The sequence below is a fragment of the Ranitomeya variabilis genome, chromosome 3, assembly GCF_051348905.1.
Source record: "Ranitomeya variabilis isolate aRanVar5 chromosome 3, aRanVar5.hap1, whole genome shotgun sequence".
NCBI classification, from domain to species: Eukaryota; Metazoa; Chordata; class Amphibia; order Anura; family Dendrobatidae; genus Ranitomeya; species Ranitomeya variabilis.
In genome coordinates this window covers 25,506,751-25,530,360 of record NC_135234.1, presented here as the reverse complement: position 1 = coordinate 25,530,360, position 23,610 = coordinate 25,506,751, and the positions used below count along the sequence as shown (strand labels likewise).

The window sequence follows — 23,610 nt, the reverse complement described above, 5'->3', positions numbered from 1 at the left end:
TCTCTCTCCAGTCCCGGCTCTCTCCTTCTCCCCCCTGTACCGGCTCTCTCTCTTTCTCCGGCTCTCCCTCTCCTGCTCCCGTCTTTCTCCCCCTGTCCCGGCTCTCTCTCTCCTGTCCCGTCTCTCTTTCTCCCCCTGTCTGGCTCTCTCCCCTGTCCCGGCTCTCTCTCTTTCTCCCCCGTCCCGGCTCTCTCTTTCTCCCCCATCCCGGCTCTCTCCCCCCCCTGTCCCGGCTCTCCCCTGTCTCAGCTCTCCCCCGTCCCGGCTCTCTCTCCCCCGTCCCAGCTCTCTCTCCCCCGTCCCGGCTCTCTCTCTCCCTTTCTCCGGCTCTCTCTTTCTCCCCCGTCCCGGCTCTCTCTCTCCTGTCCCGGCTCTCTCTCTCGGCTCTCTTTCTCCCCCGTCCCTCTCTTTCTCCGGCTCTCTCTCCCCTGTCCCGGCTCTCTTTCTCCCCTGTCCCGTCTCTCTCTTTCTCCCCTGTCCCGTCTCTCTCTTTCTCCCCTGTCCCGGCTCTCTCTCTCCTGTCCCGGCTCTCTCTCAGTCCTGGCTCTCTCGGCTCTCTCTTTCTCCCCCGTCCCGGCTCTCTTTCTCCCCTGTCCCGGCTCTCTCTCTCCCCGTCCCGTCTCTCTCTCTCTCCTGTCCCGTCTCTCTCTCTCTCCTGTCCCGTCTCTCTCTCTCTCCTGTCCCGTCTCTCTCTCTCTCCTGTCCCGTCTCTCTCTCTCTCCTGTCCCGTCTCTCTCTCTCTCCTGTCCCGTCTCTCTCTCTCTCCTGTCCCGTCTCTCTCTCTCTCCTGTCCCGTCTCTCTCTCTCTCCTGTCCCGTCTCTCTCTCTCTCCTGTCCCGTCTCTCTCTCTCTCCTGTCCCGTCTCTCTCTCTCTCCTGTCCCGTCTCTCTCTCTCTCCTGTCCCGTCTCTCTCTCTCCTGTCCCGTCTCTCTCTCTCCTGTCCCGTCTCTCTCTCTCCTGTCCCGTCTCTCTCTCTCCTGTCCCGTCTCTCTCTCTCCTGTCCCGTCTCTCTCTCTCCTGTCCCGTCTCTCTCTCTCCTGTCCCGTCTCTCTCTCTCCTGTCCCGTCTCTCTCTCTCCTGTCCCGTCTCTCTCTCTCCTGTCCCTTTCTCCCCCGTCCCGTCTCTCTCTCTCCGGCTCTCTCTCTCCTGTCCCGGCTCTCTTTCTCCCCCGTCCCGTCTCTCTCTCTCCCCCGTCCCGGCACTCTCTGTCCTGGCTCTCTCGGCTCTCTCTCTCCTGTCCCGTCTCTCTCTCTCCTGTCCCGGCTCTCTCTCTCCTGTCCCGGCTCTCTCTCCTGTCCCGGCTCTCTCTCCTGTCCCGGCTCTCTTTCTCCCCGTCCCGTCTCTCTCCCCCGTCCCGTCTCTCTCTCTCCCCCGTCTCGTCTCTCTCTCTCCCCCGTCTCGTCTCTCTCTCTCCTGTCCCGTCTCTCTCTCTCCTGTCCCGTCTCTCTCTCTCCTGTCCCGTCTCTCTCTCTCCTGTCCCGTCTCTCTCTCTCCCCGTCCCGTCTCTCTCTCTCCCCCGTCCCGTCTCTCTCTCTCCCCCGTCCCGTCTCTCTCTCTCCCCCGTCCCGTCTCTCTCTCCCCGTCCCGTCTCTCTCTCCTGTCCCGGCTCTCTCTCTCCTGCTCCCGTCTCTCTTTCTCCCCCGTCCCGGCTCTCTCTCTCCCCCGTCCCGGCTCTCTCTCTCCCCCGTCCCGTCTCTCTTTCTCCCCCGTCCCGTCTCTCTTTCTCCCCCGTTCCGGCTCTCTCTCTCCCCCGTCCCGGCGCTCTCTTTCTCCGGCTCTCTCTCTCCTGCTCCCGTCTCTCTCTCTCCCCCGTCCCGTCTCTCTCTCCCGTCCCGTCTCTCTCTCCCGTCCCGTCTCTCTCTCTCCCCCGTCCCGTCTCTTTCTCCCCCGTCCCGGCGCTCTCTTTCTCCGGCTCTCTCTCTCCTGCTCCCGGCTCTCTCTCTCCCCCGTCCCGTCTCTCTCTCTCCCCCGTCCCGTCTCTCTCTCTCCCCCGTCCCGTCTCTCTTTCTCCCCCGTCCCGTCTCTCTTTCTCCGGCTCTCTCTCTCCTGCTCCCGGCTCTCTCTCTCCCCCGTCCCGTCTCTCTCTCCCCCGTCCCGTCTCTCTCTCTCCCCCGTCCCGTCTCTCTCTCTCCCCCGTCCCGTCTCTCTTTCTCCCCCGTCCCGTCTCTCTTTCTCCCCCGTCCCGTCTCTCTTTCTCCGGCTCTCTCTTTCTCCGGCTCTCTCCTGCTCCCGTCTCTCTCCTGCTCCCTCTCTCTCCTGTCCCGGCTCTCTTTCTCCGGCTCTCTCTTTCTCCGGCTCCCGTCTCTCTCTCTCTCTCTCCTGTCCCGGCGCTCTCTCCCCCGTCCCGTCTCTCTTTCTCCCCCGTCCCGTCTCTCTTTCTCCCCCGTCCCGTCTCTCTCTCTCCCCCGTCCCGTCTCTTTCTCCCCCGTCCCGGCGCTCTCTTTCTCCGGCTCTCTCTCTCCTGCTCCCGTCTCTCAGGCCCGGCGCTCCGCACTCCCTCCCCCGTCCCGGCGGTCACCAGGAGCCGCCTCCACACACCGGCCCTGTCCCCGGAGGAGGCCCGCACTTGTCACACTCCAGGCCGGAGAGGCCTGCGCTCTGGCCGGGCCTCTTCCCCGCAGCGTGCCCCCGATCCCCACACTCCGGGCCTGCTAGCGTGGAGCCAGGCAGCGACACTCACCGGTAGCAGCAGGGACGAGGCGAAGCTCCCGCCGCGGGGGGAGGGGGACTGGCTGGAGGAGGAGGGGGATATAACGTGACGCGACCTCCGGGGCTCCGGGCTCCGCTCGCTCCCCTCACAGCCGGCAGTGCGGGCCGCTCGGCGGCAGCTTTAATCTCCCGCAGCCGCACACAAGCTCCATTGTCTTTTTTTCTCTCTCTCTCTCCCCCTCCTTCAGCACCTTCTCCTACCTCCTCCCCCTTTCCGGCTCCTGCAAGTGGTGCCTTCCTCCTCCCCTCGCCGTGCCGCCGATCAGACCACGCCCCCTCCGCTCTCGCGGACACGCCCCCGACATTCCCGACACTTACCGCCGCTTCGTGTGACTCTCCGGACACGCCCACCATAGAGAGCGGCCACGCCTCCTCAATTCCACTCTAAAGGCTTTCGTGAGCAACCAGACACGCCCACGTGTGATAAACCCCGCCCACCCCGTCTGACTGCTCTTCCTTTCTCTCACTCTCACCAGAGGAACGTTCCACTCCTCACTGCCTCCCCGTCCTCCCCTGTGTGGAGTGGTTCCGCCCCCCTCCTTATCCCTCTTCCCGCCCCGCCCACCTCCATTACACCCCCCTCACCCTCCTCCACCCGCCCGGCCAGCTCCTGACAACTGCACTGATTGCTGCTGCGGCGGCCGCGCACACTGTGGAGGAGCCATTGTTATGTTCTCTGTCAGTGCGTGAGGGCTCCTTACAGAAAAAGAAGAGGTTCTGCAGCAGCTGAAGTATGCATTATACACTTCTGGAGCAGGGGTGGGAGTGTAGCTTATAATATACACCTTAGCTGCTGCACAACCTCTTTTTAATGAGAACCTGCAAGCTAAAGGTCCATCACTCAAAGAGGTGCTGCAGCAGCTAAAGTGGCATCCCGCAGCTGCTGCGGAACCTCTTTGAGCTTGAAGCCAGCAGTTCACATTTCCTCTTGAAAAAGAGGTTCTGCAGCAGCTCAGTTATGTATAATGGCAATGCCATTTAGGATATGGACCTCAGCAACTGCAGAACCTCTTTTTTTTCAAGAGTAACCGTGAGATGTCCAAAGAAGTTCTGAAGCAGCTAAAATGTATGTTTCTACTTTATGTAGCACACCTCAGCTGCTGCACAACCTCTTTTTAATGAGGACCTGCAAGCTAAAGGTTCATCACTCAAAGAGGTGCTGCAGCAGCTGAAGTGCATATCATACGTGGAATCCCGCAGTTGCGGCAGAACCTCTTTGAGCTTGAAGTCAGCAGCTCACATTTCCTCTTGAAAAAGAGGTTCTGCAGCAGCTGAGTTATGTATAATGGTAATGCCATTTAGGGTATCTACCTCAGCTACTGCAGAACCTCTTTTTTTTTTCAAGAGTAACTGAGACGACCAAAGTAGTTCTGCAGCAGCTAAAATGTATGTTAGTTTTTACTTTATCTAGCACACCACAGCTGCTGCTGAATCTCTTCAGTCAGTAGCTCCCAAGCTCCTCTTTAAAAAGAGGTTCTGCAGCAACTGCGGTCTGTATCGTCAGATCCTAGGACAATATTACTTATGATATGCACCTCAGCCTCTGCAGATCCTCTTGAAAACTGTCAGTGATGGTCACTTAGCTCACAGGTCCTGTTAAAAAGGTGCATATTATTAATGACACTCTCACCGTTCCCCCTGTAAGTTATACTGTTTGCCATAGCTACTGCAGAACCTCTTTTTTAGAGGATTTGACAGCTAAAAGTTCATTGCTTACCACTGATATCAAGCTCTAAGAGGTTCCGCAGTAGTTGTATATTATAATTTATATTCCCACTAGTGCTCCAGACCCTTATAATGCAGCCCTCAGCTGCTGCAGAACCACTTTGTAACCCCTTCATCACAAAGTCTGTTTTCACCTTGCTGACAAGGCCAATTTTACAAAACATTTCCTTTAGAACCAATATTTTTTGCTTTCACAAGGGTAACAGGAGAAATTGGACCATACAATTTTTTGTGCAATTTCTCCTGAGCATGTCGATATGCCATATGTGGGGGAAAACTACTGTTTGGGCGCAGGGCTTGGAAGGTAAAGAGCGCCATTTGACTTTTTGAATGTAATACTTGCTGGCATAATCAGCTAACACCATGTCACGTTTGGAGAGCCACTTGTGTGTCTAAACAGTGGAAAAAAAAAAAAATCACAAAAATCACAAGTGATTCCATTTTGGAAACTAGACCACCCATGGAGCTTATATAGATGTGTATTGAGCACCTTACTCGAAAGATATGCTTTAAAGTGAATCAATTTTATTAACGGTGATAGGTGGAGCGACAGTTTTGACGTTTCGGCCGAACCACGGCCTTTATCATATAGTCGCCTTAGGGATCACCCGGTAAGTATTGTCACCGCTATGTAGTATTTCACAATGACGCAATGTGTCAGTCATAGGTGGCGCTGTTGTCTTGTGGAGGCACAGCCGTGCCGATGCAGTGTGTGTCACACACACTGCATCGGCACGGCTGTGCCTCCACACGACAACAGCGCCACCTATGACTGACACATTGCGTCATTGTGAAATACTACATAGCGGTGACAATACTTACCCGGTGATCCCTAAGGCGACTATATGATAAAGGCCGTGGTTCGGCCGAAACGTCAAAACTGTCGCTCCACCTATCACCGTTAATAAAATTGATTCACTTTAAAGCATATCTTTCGACTGAGTGCAGTGATTCTATATTGAACTTGGACTTATGGACCATTGGGTTCCCTTTCACTGGCACCGTTGCTCCACCTAGTTGAGTGCTAACCATCTACATTATTATTGAGCACCTTAGACCCCCAGGTGCTTCACAGACGTTTTTTTTATTTTCACAGCTCAATGATATAATCAAATTTTTGGCACAAAATTTTTTTCAACCCCAAATTTTTTATTTTTATAACGTTAAGGCCGGAGTCACACTTGCGAGTGCAATGTGAGAAACTCGCACGAGTATCTCGCATCAATACCCGGCACAGCCACCTGCACTCGGGACCTGAGCGTGCGGCTGCATGTATTTCTATGCAGCCGCACGCTCTGGTCCCGAGTGCCGGCGGCTGTGCCGGGTATTGATGTGAGAGACTCATGCAAGTTTCTCGCATCACACTCGCAAGTGTGACCCCCGACTAACAGGAGAAATTGCACCATACAATTTGTTGTGCAATTTCTCCTGAGTATGGTGATACCCAATATGTGGGGGAAAACTACTGTTTGGGCACACAGCAGGGCTCGGAAGAGAAGGAGCACCATTTGACTCTTTGAAACCAAAATTTGCTGGAGTAATTAGTGGATGTCATGTCCCTTTTGGAGAACCCGCTGATGTGCCTAAACAGTGGTAACACCCCACAAGTGACCCCATTTTCAAAACTAGACCCCTCAGGGAACTTATCTAGATGTGTGCTGAGCACCTTGAACCCCCAGGTGCTTCATAGACGTTTATAACGTTGAGCCGTGAAAACAAATCTAAATTTTCCCACAAAAATATTTTTTAGCCCCAAATTTTGTATTTTCACAATGGTGACTGGAGAAAATGAACCTCAAAATTTGCAATTTCTCCTGAGTTCACCGACACTCCATATGTGGTCGAAAACTACATTTGAGACACAGTGCAAAGCTCAGAAGGGAAGCAGCGCCATATTGGAGTTCAGATTTTCCTGGTCTGGTTTGACCGTGGCATGTCACATTAGTAGAGCCCCTGAGGTGCCAGACCAACAGAACCCCCCATAAGTGACCCCATTTTACAAACTACACCTCACCTTGAATTCATCCAGGGGTGCAGTGATCATATTGATACCACAGGTGTGTCACAGAATTGTATTCCATTGAGCAGTGAAGAAAAAATAATTTACATTTTTACCACCAAGATTGTGTGTTAGCCCCAGATTTTACATTTTCATACTGGGAAATGGGTAAAAATGGCACCAAAATTTATCCCAAAATTTCTACTGAATGTAGAAATACCCCATATGTTGCTCTACAGTACGCCATACGGAGAGACTCGAGAGGGACGGAGCGCTATTTGCCTCCTGGAGCTCAGAGTTTACTAGAATAGTTGTCGGAAGCCGAACCATAGCGCTTTTCCAAAGCCTTTGTACTACCAGTAACGTGGAAGCCCACTATATTTCCATTAACAGATGATGGACCTGAGTGGGGACTCGCTTTTTTTGTGGATTGAGTTGAAGCTTTTATTGGGAACATTTTACATAACGTTTGGTATCACATTTATCCTGTGCTCTACGCTGAGCACTTACATCAAGGTTTCCATCAAAAATCTCCAAGTGACGTGACAGATGAAATACCCCGAGGGATCCATTCACTTTAATGAGGCGGGATTCCCTGACTCTGGATTTAGAGAAGAGGGTCTCTTTTCACTTTCCCATTAAATAACGTTGTGAGTGCTGTCCATTTTTTCCACGGACAGCACTTTGACCGAAAATACGGTCGGGTGAATGAGCCCTATTAATTAAATTGTCTTTGTTGCCCATAGCAACCAATCGGAGTTCAGCTGTCGTTTTTCAAGAGCAGTTTAAGAGTGAAAGCGGAGTCCTTATTGGTTGCTATGGGCAACAAAGACAAGCTCACTATTAGACAGTTTTACTAATTGAGGCCCATATTTTCTTTTTAGTCAGTTTTAGAGTTGAAATAAAACATTTGGAGGATCGCTGTTCAGCGGCTACATCTGTATACCGCGGCTGCCAAACCAGAGAACTGCGAACCTCCTTTTCCCTCTTCCGATTATTAGGCCGCCATGACACCGTAGCCTCCAACTGATTAGAAGAGGCCCTAAGATGTCGCCGGTAGTAGGAGGTTCGTGGTGCTCTGGTCCAGTAGTCACCGAGTACAGATGTGGCCATCAGATCGGGGTCTGGCAAATCATTTTTGCTCAACCCCAAAACTGACTAGAAGAATGACATGGGCCTCAGTTAGAAAAAGCCGCTTAATAGTGAGACTTTTTCTGTTGTCCATAACAACCAATCGGAGCACAGCTTTCATTTTTCTAGAGCAGTTTCAGAAATGAAAGCTGAGCCCTGATTGGTTACCATGGGCAACAAAGAACTTCTCACTACAAGAGGCCTATAGTCCGCAAGTCGTGGTCAAAATTCTGATCCAGCATGTCCGCAGCCTTGGCACATCACAAACCGACACAATAGCATTTTTTTTTTTTGTCAGTTTCATAAAGCTGTCTTAGATAGTTCTAGAACTTTCCATGAATAAAATCTTTAGGCTTTGTTTACATAAGACTGGAAGGTAACGTCAATCCGGAGACCTGAATACCCGTCCCTTTAAACTAAATTGTAAAATCGTTACTCCGGAGGAGGAGTCTTATGTCCGCTCCACTCATGGAAGGGATCGATATGGAGAGAGTCATATAATTGATCGCTCCGCTCGTCAATAACGCTGCGACTGTTAAAACTGTTGATATTCCTCAAGATTGTTATAGCAAATTACAAGACACTGACACGGATTAACCTCTTTACAGCCAGGCAGAAATAGGTGAAAAGCGACAAGGGGCCGGTCAAGTCGTTTCTCTTCATGTTTCCACTATCTCAATTTCAGCAAGCAGCGCTGCACTGTAAAGCATGGAGGAAGGAGGCGGATTGTGGACTAGATCAGACTGCAACAGACAGAGCCATTGAGTGATCTGATTGGTTGTCCTGAATGGGCAGAAAATATGACAATAAGTGTTGTCTTAGGGACACGGGCAGAAGGACTCTAATAGGAACAGGGTATTTAACGGTAAAGTAAATTGGCGATTGGCTAAAACAAATGTGACCAACAGTAGCGCAACTTGAAACTTGTGTGCCCTAATGCAAGATCTCCAACGGGGTCCCCAATTATCACTAATGATCAAATTGGCCTTTTGGGGCCCCCTTAGCTCCAGGGGGCCAATCCTGCCATATACTACACACTTAATACCACCACACAGTGTCCTATCATAATTTACCAAATTAATACTGCCATATATTGCCCTCCTAATATCACCATACAGTGTTCAAATAACACTTGCTTACAGAGACCACATATTTCCACGATATACAACCCAAATACTGCCATATAGTTGTCAAATAATAGTATCTAAATACTATTTCTTAATAGAGACTGTATATCGCCATAACCTACCAAAATAAAACCAGATAGTTCTTAACTACTTTTTCAGGATTCATATAACACTTCTTTAAAGCACATTTCAGCCATATTGGTCAACATTATTATGCCGTAGACCCCCCATTTTAATACCGCCATATAGTGCCCATTTGAAAGACAGTATCACAATAATACTTCCTCATAGAGTACACATAATATCGTAATTTACTGCCTTCGTAATGCCACCATATAGTGCCAAAATAATATTCAATATTCAAAGTTATTTCTTAAATAAAATATGTTACAACCACAAGTGCTGCATAATACTGCCATATATCACACATAATATTACCATAGAGGGCCCAGTTATTATACAGTATCACAAGAATACTGCCATATACTACCCACTCAATACCTCCGTATAGTGCCCAAATAATATACTTGATAATACTGCTGTATTGTTTAAGAGGATACTGCTATATGCAGCCCACATAACAATGAGTATTCATAATAATTCCTCATAAAAACTGCATAATGCAAACATAGTTTGTCAAATTAATACTGCCATATAATGTCAATAATGTCCAATATCCAAATAATATTTCATCTTAGAGACTACATAATACCGCCATATACTGCTCACATAATAGCATATAGTGCTCAAATAAGATGAGGCCATATAGCACGAGACCGTGCAGCACAGCCATTTAGTGCTAAGATAATGCCGCCATACGCCGTCCACGTGACACCCTTTAAATCAGAAATTCACAAAATATTTTCATTTCAGCACAAGAGCGCCCCCTAGTTGTGGGGTGAAGAGGTAGAATCATATAATCGCGGCAAAATTAAATATGGCGCCGTGACAAAACTAACCTGTCCTTGCAGCGTTAACGGTATAATATATGTATATTATAATACACGTTATACATATTATAACAGTAGGTATTCAAGTGGTTAAGCCATTACAACCAATCTCTTATTGCCTCCGGAGTATCTAAAATACAAAATGAAGTAAAGATTGCTAATAGTTTTGATTAAAAATATTGCACCGTTTTGTGTACGCAGCTCTGATGCAGAGTTATGTGTCTCCATGGTCACAGACTACAAACATGTAGGTAGTCTGATTCCACAGTTACATTCCTAGTGTATTTGCACAGAGCTGGTAAATTGGGGGGTGTACTTTTTTTTTTTTCTCGGAAATGATGGCTTGTTTTTCTAATCCCGTACAATCCCTTTAAGGTTGACCGTTAATATGGCAGCACTTCAGGTTGTCACTTTTTTATGTAAGTTATGGAAGAAAATATATATATATCGTATATACCCATAAGCCCACTCAGTCCTGTTTGTTGAACGAATGTCCCCCAAAGGGACCACAAAGGGTGGGGGGACAACTACAGATTTAGATAAAAGGGCATTTCTAGGTAGTTTTGGGGCAGTTTCCCTGGTAAAATAGGGTTAAGACAACACACATCCCCATAGAAGTTAATGGAGCCATTAGTGAAGTAGTGAACCTCACCACCCCTTTCCATATAGGAAATGAGTTTTCATGTAATACTACCTCCTACCACTAGTGGCCACTATAGGAAAAAATAACGGCTGAGTACCGATTGATCGCAGCAATCAGGACCGATCTCTCGGGATCTGATCTGTAGCCATCAACTGATCACCGTCCCAGCTGATCATGAACATATTATACAATCTTCTAGACATCCATAAAACTTGACAACAGTGCCGAACCGGCCACAAGGCAGATTTTCTAGTTTTTAACCAATCCCCATAGGCCACTTACTCCCATTACCGGCTTTACCACTGCAGCCTGGCCTCAGAACACAATTCTCTCCCAGCCTGATCCCCAGATTAATGGTTTACCAATGACGCCTGGCATTAAGAGGTTAATAATGGGAGTGACCCTTCCCTCCAGATAAACCCTCACTACTATTTCTACTGCCTCTGTAAGATTACTCCGCTATAAATTCCTAAGAAAAGCAATAAAACACCTTCATTTTATATTTCCTCCTCCTTGGCCATCTCCAAGGTAGCTAACCATCAGGCCTTGCAGATAAGAAGTCAGCGCACTGCTCTCTGCTCACAAGATCTCTGTCCTTATCACCGTCTGCAGGGTCATCCCACTTCATCACTCTCCTTAGATTTTCCGCTTTCTGTCCGCTTTAAAGAAGATATGTCACCAGGTTAAAAGTAGCCAGTTTTTTCTCCTACTTTATTCCCGCTGCTTCTCTATTAAAATGTTGGTAAGTAGACCGCCACAGTATGAAAATGGAGTCTTAAAGGGGCTTGTCACTAGGTCAAAAAGTGTCCAGTTTTTGCTCTTTTTTTATTCTCGCTTCTCCCCTGAATATTTCATTTTTTCCTTTTTTTAAATCCGCCGTACGGTCCCAGAGATATGCGCCTTTTTGTTCAGTGCTAATTTTAATGGCCTTTGCCATGAAGACACGCCCCCTAAATAAAAAGCCCCGTATCTCTGCACCAGTATGGAAAATCTTAAAAAAAACAAAAAAATGGAATACACAGGGGAGAAGAGGGAATAAAATAAGAGCAAAAACTGGACACTTTTGACCTGCTGACAAGTCCCTTTAAGACTCCATGTTGATTTCAGTCCCATGATTTTCATACTGTGGCGGCCTACTTACCATCATTTCAATAGAAAATTCTAACTCCCCACCTCCCCCCCCCAAAAAAAACCCACCATCTTTGGAAAAATTCTTTATGCGGTGGTCAAATTTGTTGGCAGACTCAGGGTCTTAAATGATGGAGATCAGCGCTGCTGTCCTACTCTATATTGTTCGTGTACATTGGTAGTGCCCACGTGATCACAACCCCAAAAATAGTGTAACAATTAATGTTCCAGCATATACTGCAGAAATCATGTCCAATATATTCTTAAAGGGTCACATCAACAATTAAAGGGGCTATTCCCATCTTAAAATAAAAAGGTATTGTCGGATAGTACTTGTAAATACAAGCAATTTTGCAATTTATTGCATATTCAAATTGTCAGCCACTTTTGAGATACTAATACTTTTCTTCTGCTTGCATCTTGTTGTCTTGGAGACCGACCACCACCGCTAGACAACAAAACATATGTGCAGTTATTAGAAGCTATTTTCTATTGAGCTTGTAAGCAATGCTTCAAAGCTGGTCACGTCGAAGCTGGTCAGGATAGCTGTACCGCATTGTTACCTCCATATCCTGGCCTCGATGTAGTGTAGTGTTCACAAGCTAGATATCAGCGGTGGTCGGTCTCCAAGGTAACGAACTGTAAACAAAAGAAAAGTGTAAATATCTCAAGTACGGTATAAAATTTTAATAAGCTGTAAATTGCGAATGTGCTTGTTTTTACAAGCACTATCCAAAAAATATCTACTGATAAAAAGTGTAATAACCCTTTAAAGGAGATGTGAAAATGTAAAATATAAGGTCTGCTTGTTTCCAGAAAAAGCGCCATGTTTGTCTTTGGGTTGTATCTGGTATTAAATGAAGTCACATTCACCTGAACGCTGCAATACAAAAATCAAATAATGGACATGAAAAAAACCCAAAACAAAGCAAACCCTTTTTTTGTAATCCTGGACTACCCCTTTAATTGTAACTAGTGTTTCATCATCATCTCACCCTTGCAGGGTATCATGCACTTTATACAAGATAGCATATTTCCTAGTGTACTTTGATCGGCACAATAAATGTTTTCTAACACACAGAAGTGACACCTGTCATAAAACCCGTCCTGATAAAGTATAAACTAAACTGTACGTTACATATGTCAAAAGCCATTTATTTAAAGGGGATCTCCATGGGCAAACATATCTTCGAATAGTTCCAATGCATCTAAAATTAATAAAAAGAAGCAACTTTATAAATGGGACTTGATTAAAGATGTGCTTCTGTTTTGTGTCAACAGCTCAGTTACAGACATGTGTTTCTATGGTAACAGACTACAAACAAACTTTGTGTAGTCTGATCCTGCAGTCATACTCCCTCTTCCATCTGCACCCCCTTCCTCACTATCCTACAAAATATTTATTAGGAAAAAGTAGAGGACAGATGGAGGAGAGCATGGCTGAAGGAGGAGAATACAGCAGGTCGGGTTGTCCCCATCCATGTAGATTTATAGTTTTGCCAAACTAATTTTTTAAAAAGGTGTTTTCTTGCTCAGCAGAACATAGGGGCCACAGGGTTCATCAACCAATGTGCGTCTTCACCTTCAAACATATTCACTTCCATAGGCCTGTACTCAAACTAAAAGATGTTTGGGAGTTACAATTGGAGGAGCGCCATCGTTCACTTCGGGTCACAGGACCCCTACAAGTGATAGATCTCAAGATACATTATATGGATACATTACCACAAACACTGCGCCCCCGCTGGAAGCTTCATGGCCGAGCAGCTGCATGCAGCCGTACATCACCAAGCGCAATGCTGAGTGTCGAATGGAGTGGTGTGAAGCCGCCACCACTGGACTCTGGAGGAGACGTGTTCTGTGCAGTGACAGATCGTACTTCTCTGATGGAGGAGTCAGAGTTTGGCGATTGCAGGAGGATGTTACTGTCACAATCCAATTTTGGATTAGTGGCAGCTCTGGTTCCACTATGATTTAAGTGTAGCTTTTTACATTCAGGCCAGCGGGGATTAATGTCAGTTTATCCTTCACTGGCAGTCTGCTGCAACTGCAGAATTGCTTGGTCAGATGATGTGGATGGTGACCACTCCCACCATCCTTTAAATGGTCATCTGATGCATCAGCTGACTGTTGGTGATAGAGTTTCTCTATGGAGACCAGCCTTGCAGTTGCAGCTCTCTGGTGTCAGGTACTTCTGGAGATTGGAGTCTTGTTCCTGTATCATCTGTGGTGTGGAGCTTGGCAGCAGAGTTTGGAAGCTAAGTGTTGTGTTTTTACCTTGTTTGTCTCATGCTTGTCACCACTCCCTGTGTTGTGCCATCTGCAGTGGTGAGGCTAGCACCCTTGCTGGCCAGTGCACTAGCCAGGGCAGTGCGAGGTGACAGTGAGGGACGAGGTTGGTGACGGCGGCGGGGGGAAGGACCCTCTTAGGGTGTTAGGGGAGTGCAGGGTCAGGCTCAGGTTGGAGCTCAGGACGTGTCCCATCCTTTATTTCCCATCGGTAGGACCTTCCCCTCCCCATTTCCATCCTGTTGTGTGTCGTGCCGTCCGCTGACCGACCCCGATGGGATTGTGACAGTTACCCCCTGACTGCATTGTGCCCGCTGTACAGATGGTGGAGGAGGATAATGATATGGGCTGTTATCAGGGGGTGGCTTCAGCCTCTTAGTTCAAGTGTCTTAAGACATTATGGACAATTGTACCTTCAGCTTTGTGGGAACCGTTTGGGGAAGATCCTTTCCTGTTCCCCATGACTGTTCGCAGTGCACAAGCTCCATACAGACATGGAGGGGGAGAACATTAGCAGAGCCCGGACCTCAGCCCATCCAACAACTAGACCGGAGATTGTGAGCCCGACCTCCCCCCAAGCTCACAATTGCGCTTCTGAATGAAGCGGCTAAAATTCCCACAGATGTCTCTTCCCAGAAGAGCGGAACCCATTATATCTGCAGAGGGGCGACTCCATATTAATGACTAAGAATGTAGAATGGGGGGCCAGGAAAGCTCCTAGAGGTGTAAAGTGGTTGTTGCACGGCTGATCTCTTCTTCTTGGTCCAGCCTTGACAGATAGAAAATACTCAACTGGCCAAAATTGATGGCCCGGGTGGGCACGTCCTTGGCATAATACTCAACTGGCCAAAATTGATCGCCTGGGCGGGCACGTCGTTGCCCCAATACTCAACTGGCCAATGTTGATCACCTGGGCGGGCACATCCTTGGCATAATACTCAACTGGCCAATGTTGATCACCTGGGCGGGTTACTTCCTTGCCCCAATACTTAACTGGCCAATGTTGATCGCCCGGTGAGCACGCCTGGGGCCCCGAGACAGGACCAGGAAGGACCTGCTGAGCATTTTTTTTTATACCACTTTAAAATAATGTTTTTTCCCCGACTGCCCGGATAATCTACTCCTGCTACATTTTACGCCGCTAGGATGTGGGAGCCATACTGTATCAGCAAAAACAAGGCAACATGTTGCAAGAATTGCCTAAACTCCAAAGTGGAAAAAAAAATACAAAAACCTCCAGGGACGAGTCTCGAAGGAACCACACTGAGCCCTATTGACTGTACGGCTCTTGCTTGATTGAATTTTTCTTCTTACTTTCCATTTGCTTCTCTATAAATTCTTTCGATGCTCCTTCTGCCTCGAAAAAAAAACCTGAACGTCCTGTAAAAAGCTCCGGCAAATACTGTAGAAATCGGGTCTCGCTAGAAATAACGGCGGCTGCATTCTTCGAGTGGCACAAACAGGACAGGTGTAGCCTCTACCTCCCCAACATATGGACATTCTTGACTATTAGGTTTCATCCGGAGCCTGGACTGGGAAAACATTAACCCCTTCCTTCAGTCCTTAGCAAGTCTCCCAAAATGACCGGTAAAAGATCCATAAGTGGAACCCATGGAAATGTACAAGTAAGAGACCCCCTGTTCTGTGAAGCTTCTCAGATACTGTCACCTCTAGATGGAAACCCTAGAGGAGGAACCCAACAATGAATGTGTCTATGGGCATTACGGGGGTCTCGAATGTGGCACCATAGAGGTAACTTAACATGTCTGCTAGAGACCCCCTTGGAGGAGAGCATTAAGGACCACAATGTTCAGGCTGAAACCCTGGGATCTCCATCAACAATCAACGGGTCAAGTGCTAATCACAAGAGGGCTGCCCAGCATTAGAAACATGATCCGTGACTTTCTGTAAACATGCGTGTTTAGGACTGCTGACCTTGCATGCTTATAGCCATAGAGAAACAGTGATAAGCTGCCTCCGGACCCCTCTGCCACCCCTCATCATTGCCACCCCTCATCATTGCGGGGGATTTAATGAGAGCGTCGGATGCTACTCCGCAGATTCCTGCTCTTGTCGTTTATGTGGTGGGTCATCGCTACCCTTTTCCATTCTAATATTGCATCCCACCTCACAGGGACCAAGGAAGCTGAGCTATGGGGAGATGTTGGTGAGGACATTTATTGGCATAGTGTGGTGGCACCCATAGGGCAAGTGCTGCGAGGGCTGATCCTTACGGAGGCACTGTGGCTGGCACTTATGGGGAGACTCATGGGCCACTGGATGTCTTCTCTGAGAAAACTGTTGGCCATTATTAGGGTGCAGTGTGGTTGATATTATTAAGGGGTGCTTTTGATGCCTTTATTATGGGGACACTGTAGCTCTCTTTACTCTAGGTACAGCATTGTTCTGTCTAGTTTGGGAACACTGTCCTTATAGAGGCATGTGGTAGGCTTTTTTTAAATTATGTGGCACTGTGACTGGCATTGGAATTATTATGGGGCACCATTATTGATGCCATTATGGGGTACCATGACTAGCATTATTATGGGGCACTTTTGATTCCACTAATATGGGGCACTGAGACTGGCATTAAGGGGCACTATTGATGCCACTAATATGGGGCACTGTGACTGGCATTAGTATGGGGCTCTATTGATGCCATTATTATGGGGCAATGTGACTGGCATTATTAAGGGGCTCTATTGATGCCATTATTATGGGGCAATGTGACTGGCATTATTAAGGGGCACTATTGATGCCACTAATATGGGGCACTGTGACTGGCATTGGCATTATAATGGGGCACGGTTATTGATGCATTATGGGGTACAATGACTGGCATTATTATGAGGCACTATTGATGCTATTAGTATGGGGAAATATTGATGGCATTATTATGGGGCACTGTGGCTGGCATTATTATGGGGCACTACTGATGGCATTATTATGGGGCACTGTGACTAGCATCATTATCGGGCACTATTTATGCCATTATTATGGGACACTGACTAGCATCATTATGGGGCACTATTGATGCTATTAGTATGGGGCACTATTGATGCCATTAATATGGGGCACTGTGGCTGGCATTATTATGGGGCACTATTAATGCCATTATTTTGGGGCAATGTGACTGGCATTATTATGGGGCACTACTGATGCCATTATTTTGGGGCAATGTGACTGGCATTATTATGGGGCACTATTGATGCCATTAGTATGGGGCACTGTGGCTGGCATAATTATGGGGCACTGTGGCTGGCATTATTATGGGACACTATTGATGCCATTATTATGGGGCACTGTGGCTGGCATTATTATGGGGCACTATTGATGCCATTATTATGGGGCACTGTGGCTGGCAATATTATGGGGTACTATTGATGCCATTATTATGGGGCACTGTGGCTGGCATTATTATGGGGCACTACTGATGCCATTAATATTGGGCACTGTGGCTGGCATTATTATGGGGCACTATTGATGCCATTATTATGGGGCACTGTGGCTGGAATTATTATGGGGCACTACTGATGCCATTATTACGGGGCACCGTGGCTGGCATTATTATGGGGCACTACTGATGCCATTATTACGGGGCACTGTGGCTGGCATTATTATGAGGGCATTGTTGACGTCATTATCATGTGCGACTATACCGGGGCTAAACTGTAATAAAGCTGTCCCCATTAGCAGCTTTATTTGGCAGCAGAATGATGGGGGTTATGATCCAACATATGATGGGGTCTCGGGGGGCTCCTGCCACCTGCCCTGGAGATGGTACCTGACCGCCATGTTTATATCGATCTGCAATATACCGTGGAGGTGAATAACCCGCCGAGTGTACTGGCATCTCCCCGGATTACGCGGGGCAAACGGAGGCCGCGTTATGTGACACTTTCCGAGGGGAGGGCAGCCTGGAGCCTTTCTAAAGAGAGAGGGGAGGAAAAAAATTAAAGGCCTGAACGTCAACTCCAATTATTACCATAGCAACCGGTGGCCGATTCTTAACTCGCAGCAGTTCTACCGTCAATCACGTCGACACATCGAGCTCATTAATTACTAACTGCATGTTTTACTGCCTGATCGTGGAATATGTAGCCAAGGGCCACGCGTGTCTTCAGCCTGATTAACCCCTGCCTGTCCGCCTCCAGAGACCGCCTACAACGTCCTTGTGTGTCACTGTAATTCACCAGATTTGCATAGTGATTAGAAAAAAGGGTAAAAACAAATCGCGTCAAAATGTGCGCCAATCTATAGCGCAATCTACGCCAAAGGGGTGTGGCCTTGGAGTCACAATTAGCCAACGACTACAGAGAGCCCATTGATATCCATAGACACCGTGTAATACTTCATTTGTCCAGTGCTGGCGCTGCAGCAGAATCACACACTTACACATGATCTCTTGGACAATCTATAATCAAAAATCCTTCTGACAAAATGTGATAATACAAAGATTATAGGGAAACACAGACAATGTACTGGCTACGGGGCCGCGAGAAAATATCCAGATATCTGCAGTCAGTATATGCTGGGCGGGTCGGATCCTACACACACGAGGAACGTGGCAGCCGCTTATCTCCATCAGAAACAGCAGGATCAGTCAGATATTGGGCTTCTAGAGAAGTGCAGGTCAATAGTCTGAGAAAAGCTCACACTGAGCGAAATGTCGCAGGAGACCAAATGGGCTAATAAACCACTAGATTTGTTCTAAGAAGTTGTGCTGTCTTCATCTTTTTTTGTACTATATTGAGGATCGGTCTATGCCTGGAAGGTCGGGCACCCATTTAATCACATACTGCTTGCAAGTGCTGCTATTCTTGTAGATAGATCTATAATAGATAGATGGATAATAGATAGATAGAAAGAAAATAGACAGTAGATAGATCGAAAGATAAAAAATAGATAATAGATAGTAGATAGATCGAAAGATAGATAATAGATAGATAATAGATAATAGATAGATCATAGATAGATAATAGATAGATAATAGTCAGATAGATAGATAATAGATAGATGATAGATAGATAATAGACAGATAATAGATAGATGATAGATAATAGATGATATACAATAGATATAATAGATAGAAAGATAATAGATAGTAGATAGATTGAAAGATAGATAATAGATAGATGATAGATAGATAATAGACAGATAATAGACAGATAATAGATAGATAATAGATATAATAGATAGGTAATAGATAGATAGATAGATAGATAGATAGATCATAGATAGATCATAGATAGATAATAGATAGATAATAGACAGATAGATACATAATAGATAGATGATAGATAGATAATAGACAGATAGTAGACAGATAGATAATAGATAGATCATAGATAATAGACAATAGATAGATAGATAAATAGATCATAGATCGATAAATAGATATATAATAGATAGATGATAGATAGATCATAGACAGATAATAGACAGATATATAGATAGATAATAGATAAATGATAGATAGACAGATAATAGATAGATGATAGATAGATAGATAGATAAATAGATAGATAGATAATAGATAAATGATAGATAGACAGATAGATAGATAGATAGATAGATAGATAATAGACAGATAATAGACAGATATATAGATAGATGATAGATAACAGATAATAGATAGATGATAGATAGATAGATAGATAATAGATAAATGATAGACAGATAATAGATAGATACATAGATAGATAGATAGATAGATAGATAGATATCCATTGACTCTGTCTGAGCTGCAGACCCAAAAGGGTAAAAAAAATTGTACAATTTTGACTATTTGCAAGATGGTTTATTTTTTGTTATTCTACACCAGTCGTCTCCAACGTTTCGTACCTGGAGAGCGGCATTCAGCTCTCAGAGATCTCCTCAGTGCCCCCCCCATCTCACATTAGGGACACCCAGAGCCCCACATTACTGGTATAATGACAGCCGACGCTTCCCCAATTTATTGATCTCCCCCCTCTTAAATATGTTCCTCCTGCTCTTAAAAAAAAAAAAAAAGAGGTTGGAGTTGGTAATTTTGCATAGTTTCACGCACCCTCAGTGAGGCGCATTTCCAAGTTATGATTTGGTCATCCATGAATTGTCCACAGACTAAGAGCAGCCTGAGATTATCATCTGGTAAATTCCAAAATAAGAGAAAATCTGCTGTAAAAACACACAGTGGGAATATGTCACCGGAAAATGACTTTCTTTAAATCACGTTTTTATGGGTTTTTTCAATTGTATCTATTTTTTTGCAAATTTTTTGATCATGTTTTTCAGTTTTACATATCATAATCCATATTATCTCTATATTAATCTAATATAGTGAAAAAACTCTCAAATTTTCACCCCAGCCGCTAGTCCTAATACTGGAGTTGTACAGATAAGCACGGCACTGCTGCTTAATGGGGCGCAAGCAGGATCCAATCACTTTACAATCAAGTAAGCAAAAAACTTGGCACTAAAAGTAGATGAAAGTAAATTAATTGACTTAATATGGAATCCAACAAAAGGTTCCCAAACATTCCGGTGTATATAAGACCTTCCTCTGCATTTATCATCCACTTGTATAAAAGGCATCAGATTGCGATTATCCCATTGAGATAGTTGGGAAGCGCTGACCGCGGCATCACACAGGCGCTGTTCATTCGCAATCTGATGCCTTTCATACAAGTGGATAATAAATACACAGAGGAAGGTCTAATATACACCGGGAGGTTTGTGAGCCTTTTGTATTAATAAAATTAATTTACTTTCATCTACTTTGAGAGCCAAGTTTTTTGCTTTCTAATACTGGATTTGTCACACTTCCATTCTTATTATATTTCCATACTTCTGTCCTGTACAGAAGACTTTACAGCAGACTCATTACCAGGACAGGCAGGATTACAATGAATGGAAACCTATGCAGTACATGTACAGTAGATATCACAGAAACCACCATTCACAATAGGTGATGTCACAGCTCACCTCCTCCTCCTGTACAATGACTGATAACACCTCTATATACAGTAGATAACACAGGATCCACCATTCACAGTAGGTGATGTCACAGCTCACCTCCTCCCCCTACATTCACAAAGACCTTTGCCAGGATCAGAGAATGGCCAGACATTTGTATACAAGTCAATAGTGTTAGGCCACGTTCACACATTCAGTATTTGGTCAGTATTTTACATCCATATTTGTACCAACCAAACCAGGAGTGGGTGATAAATGCAGAAGTGGTGCATATGTTTCTATTATACTTTTCCTCTAATTGTTCCACTCCTGGTTTTTTCTTACAAATATTGATGTAAAATACTGACCAAGTACTGCTAGTGTGACGGCAGCCTAAGGGTATGTTCCCATGGTCAGTAAACGCTGCGGGTTGGACACTCCGTACATCCGCAGCATCCAACCCGAAGCAGCCAGATGTAACATTATAGTGGATGGGATTTCAAGAAATCCCATCTCCACTATGTGTGCATGGACGCCTCCTGCTTCCCTGCTGAGACGGACATGTGGCGCATCTTTCCAGACTGCAGCATGTGTATTTTTTTGTGGAGACGCTCCATCTTTGCAAGATAAATACCCCTGTACAATGTATAGGGTGCTGTGATTCCGCACGGTTCCATGATCACATGCGGAATCACCTGTGTTCAAAAGCCGGCAGCGCTTTGGACGGAGCGGACATGTGCTGCGTCCACAGTGCTGCCAATTACTGACCGTGGGAATGTAGCCATAAGTCAGTATATTGCTGCCATGTGAATACTGAAAATAACAGGTTGTCTGAAACTAGCATAAAAAAGTCTTAGGCTATGTGCACACGTAGAATGGTCCACTGCGGATTTTTCCGCAGCGGATTTGATAAATCCGCAGGGCAAAAACAGTGCGTTTTTCCTGCAGATTTATAGCGGATTTACTGCGGTTTTGTGCGGATTCCACTGCGGTTTTACACCTGCGGTTTTCTATTATGGAGCAGGTGTAAAACCGCTGCGGAATCCACACAAAGAAGTGACATGCTGCGGAATGCAAACCGCTGCGTTTCCGCGCGTTTTTTTCCGCAGCATGTGCACAGCGTTTTCGGTTTCCCATAGGTTTACATTGTACTGTAAACTCATGGGAAACTGCTGCGGATCCGCAGCAAAATCCGCATCGTGTGCACAGAGCCTTAGTGTTTTTGTTTTTCTCTTTAATATATATAGTAAAAAGGAAATCTTAAAAAAAAAATAAATAAAATTGTCGTTATATAAAGAATAAAAAAAAAAGTAATTTAGTGAAGCCACATTGCCTTGAAGGGTGCTGTACGGAGCAGGATTAGGATTCCCCTTTTCCAGTGACAACTGACAAGTATAGTGACACATAATTAATAAATTAAAAAATATAAAACAACAGCTTGAACTGTAATTAAAAAACATTAAATACAAAATAAAAATATAGATAAAAATGAAGTTCACATTCTCCGGTGTTATGTTTCCTTAGACAATATTTACATCTACAGATTTACACACAAGAAAAAATCCCTGGTGTGGGATAAGTCGGCCTTTCCCCAGCTGGGGCTCATTACACAGAGGGCGCTCAGTGTTTTTGCCCAGGGGGACTGTGTGCGGTGCCCCCTTTCCTGGTGTGAAAAGTCCGCTCTGCCGGGGTAGTCACACGCCATGCGAGCACCAGGCACTGTTAACCTCTCTGTTCCACAGTTGAGACAAGCGATTTCCTGTGCTTCCCTGGGTTTTTCCAAGAAAACCCTTACAGTTTCTGAGAAGAAACTGCAATATTTCAAGAAAATAAAAAAAAGACTAAAAAAGCAAGTAGAAATGAGACTATGCAATAAAAAAAGATGAATAAATAAACATAGAAAATAGAGACAGATAATAGATAGATAGATGATAGATAGATAATAGATAGATAAAATATAATAGATAGATAGATAGATAGATAGATAGATTCATAGATAATAGATTAGATTCATAGATAGATACATAGATAGATACATAGAAAGAAAGAAAGAAAGAAAGAAAGAAAGAAAGAAAGAAAGAAAGAAAGAAAGAAAGAACTGTGCAAAACTTTTAGGTAGGTATAGAAAAAAAATGCTGCACAGTAAGAAACTTTCCAAAATAAATGTGCTAATAGTTTATTTTTATCAATGAACAAAATGGGAAGTGAATGAATGGAGACACAGTAATAAGCTGTAACAGATGAGTAGGAGGCCTAAAACTGGGTGAGGAACAGACAAACTCTGCTACAAAGGTGAGGTTGTGGAAGACAGTTTCATGTCATAGGTCGTTCGCCAAGGCAAGACTGAGCACAGTAACAAGACAGAAGGTAATTACAGTGGCATGTAAAAGTTTGGGCACCCCTGGTCAAAATTACCTTACTGTCATTGTGAACAGTTAAGCAAGTTGAAGAGGAATTGATCTTTAAAAGGCCTAACGTTACAGATAACACATTTCCTTTGTATTTTGTGCAAAAAAAAAAAAAAGTTAGATTGTCATTTTTACATTTTAAAAATTACAAAAAGGAAAATGGGCCGATGCAAATGTTTGGGCACCCTGGAAGATTTGTGTGTCAGATAACTGTGACCAAGGTTTCAGACCTTAATCATCCTGTTAGGGTTACAGCTTGTTCGCTATCATCGTTAGGAAAGGCCAGGTGATATAAATTTCCAGCTTTATAAAAACCCAGCCTCCTGTAACCTTGTGCCTAAAACAGCAGCCATGGGTTCTTCTAAGCAGCTGCCTAGCACTCTGAAAATGAAAATGGTGGAGGTCCACAAAGCAGGAGAAGGCTATAAGAAGATAGCAAAGTGTTTTCAAGTTGCCCTTACCTCAGTTCGAAAAATAATTAAGAAATGGCCGTTATCAGGAACAGTGGAGGTCAAGATAAGGCCTGGAAGACCAAGCAAAATTTCAGTGAGAGCGGCTCGTAGGA

At 45.4% G+C, this 23,610-nt stretch overlaps 1 protein-coding gene across 3 annotated transcripts in view; it reads right to left on the bottom strand.

Moving 5' to 3' along the window:
* BCL9 (BCL9 transcription coactivator) overlaps positions 1–23,610 on the bottom strand; it is a 176,618-nt gene that overhangs the window by 45,574 nt on the left and 107,434 nt on the right. Inside the window, exon 1 of one of the 3 annotated variants that reach the window (XM_077293799.1) lies at positions 2,911–2,941. The exons of 1 other annotated variant lie outside the window; for it this stretch is intronic. The gene's annotated coding sequence lies outside the window, so the exon portion shown is untranslated. Of the gene's footprint in view, positions 1–2,680; positions 2,942–23,610 lie in introns of those variants that run through there. One more of the 3 variants, XM_077293798.1, reaches the window with a different exon arrangement.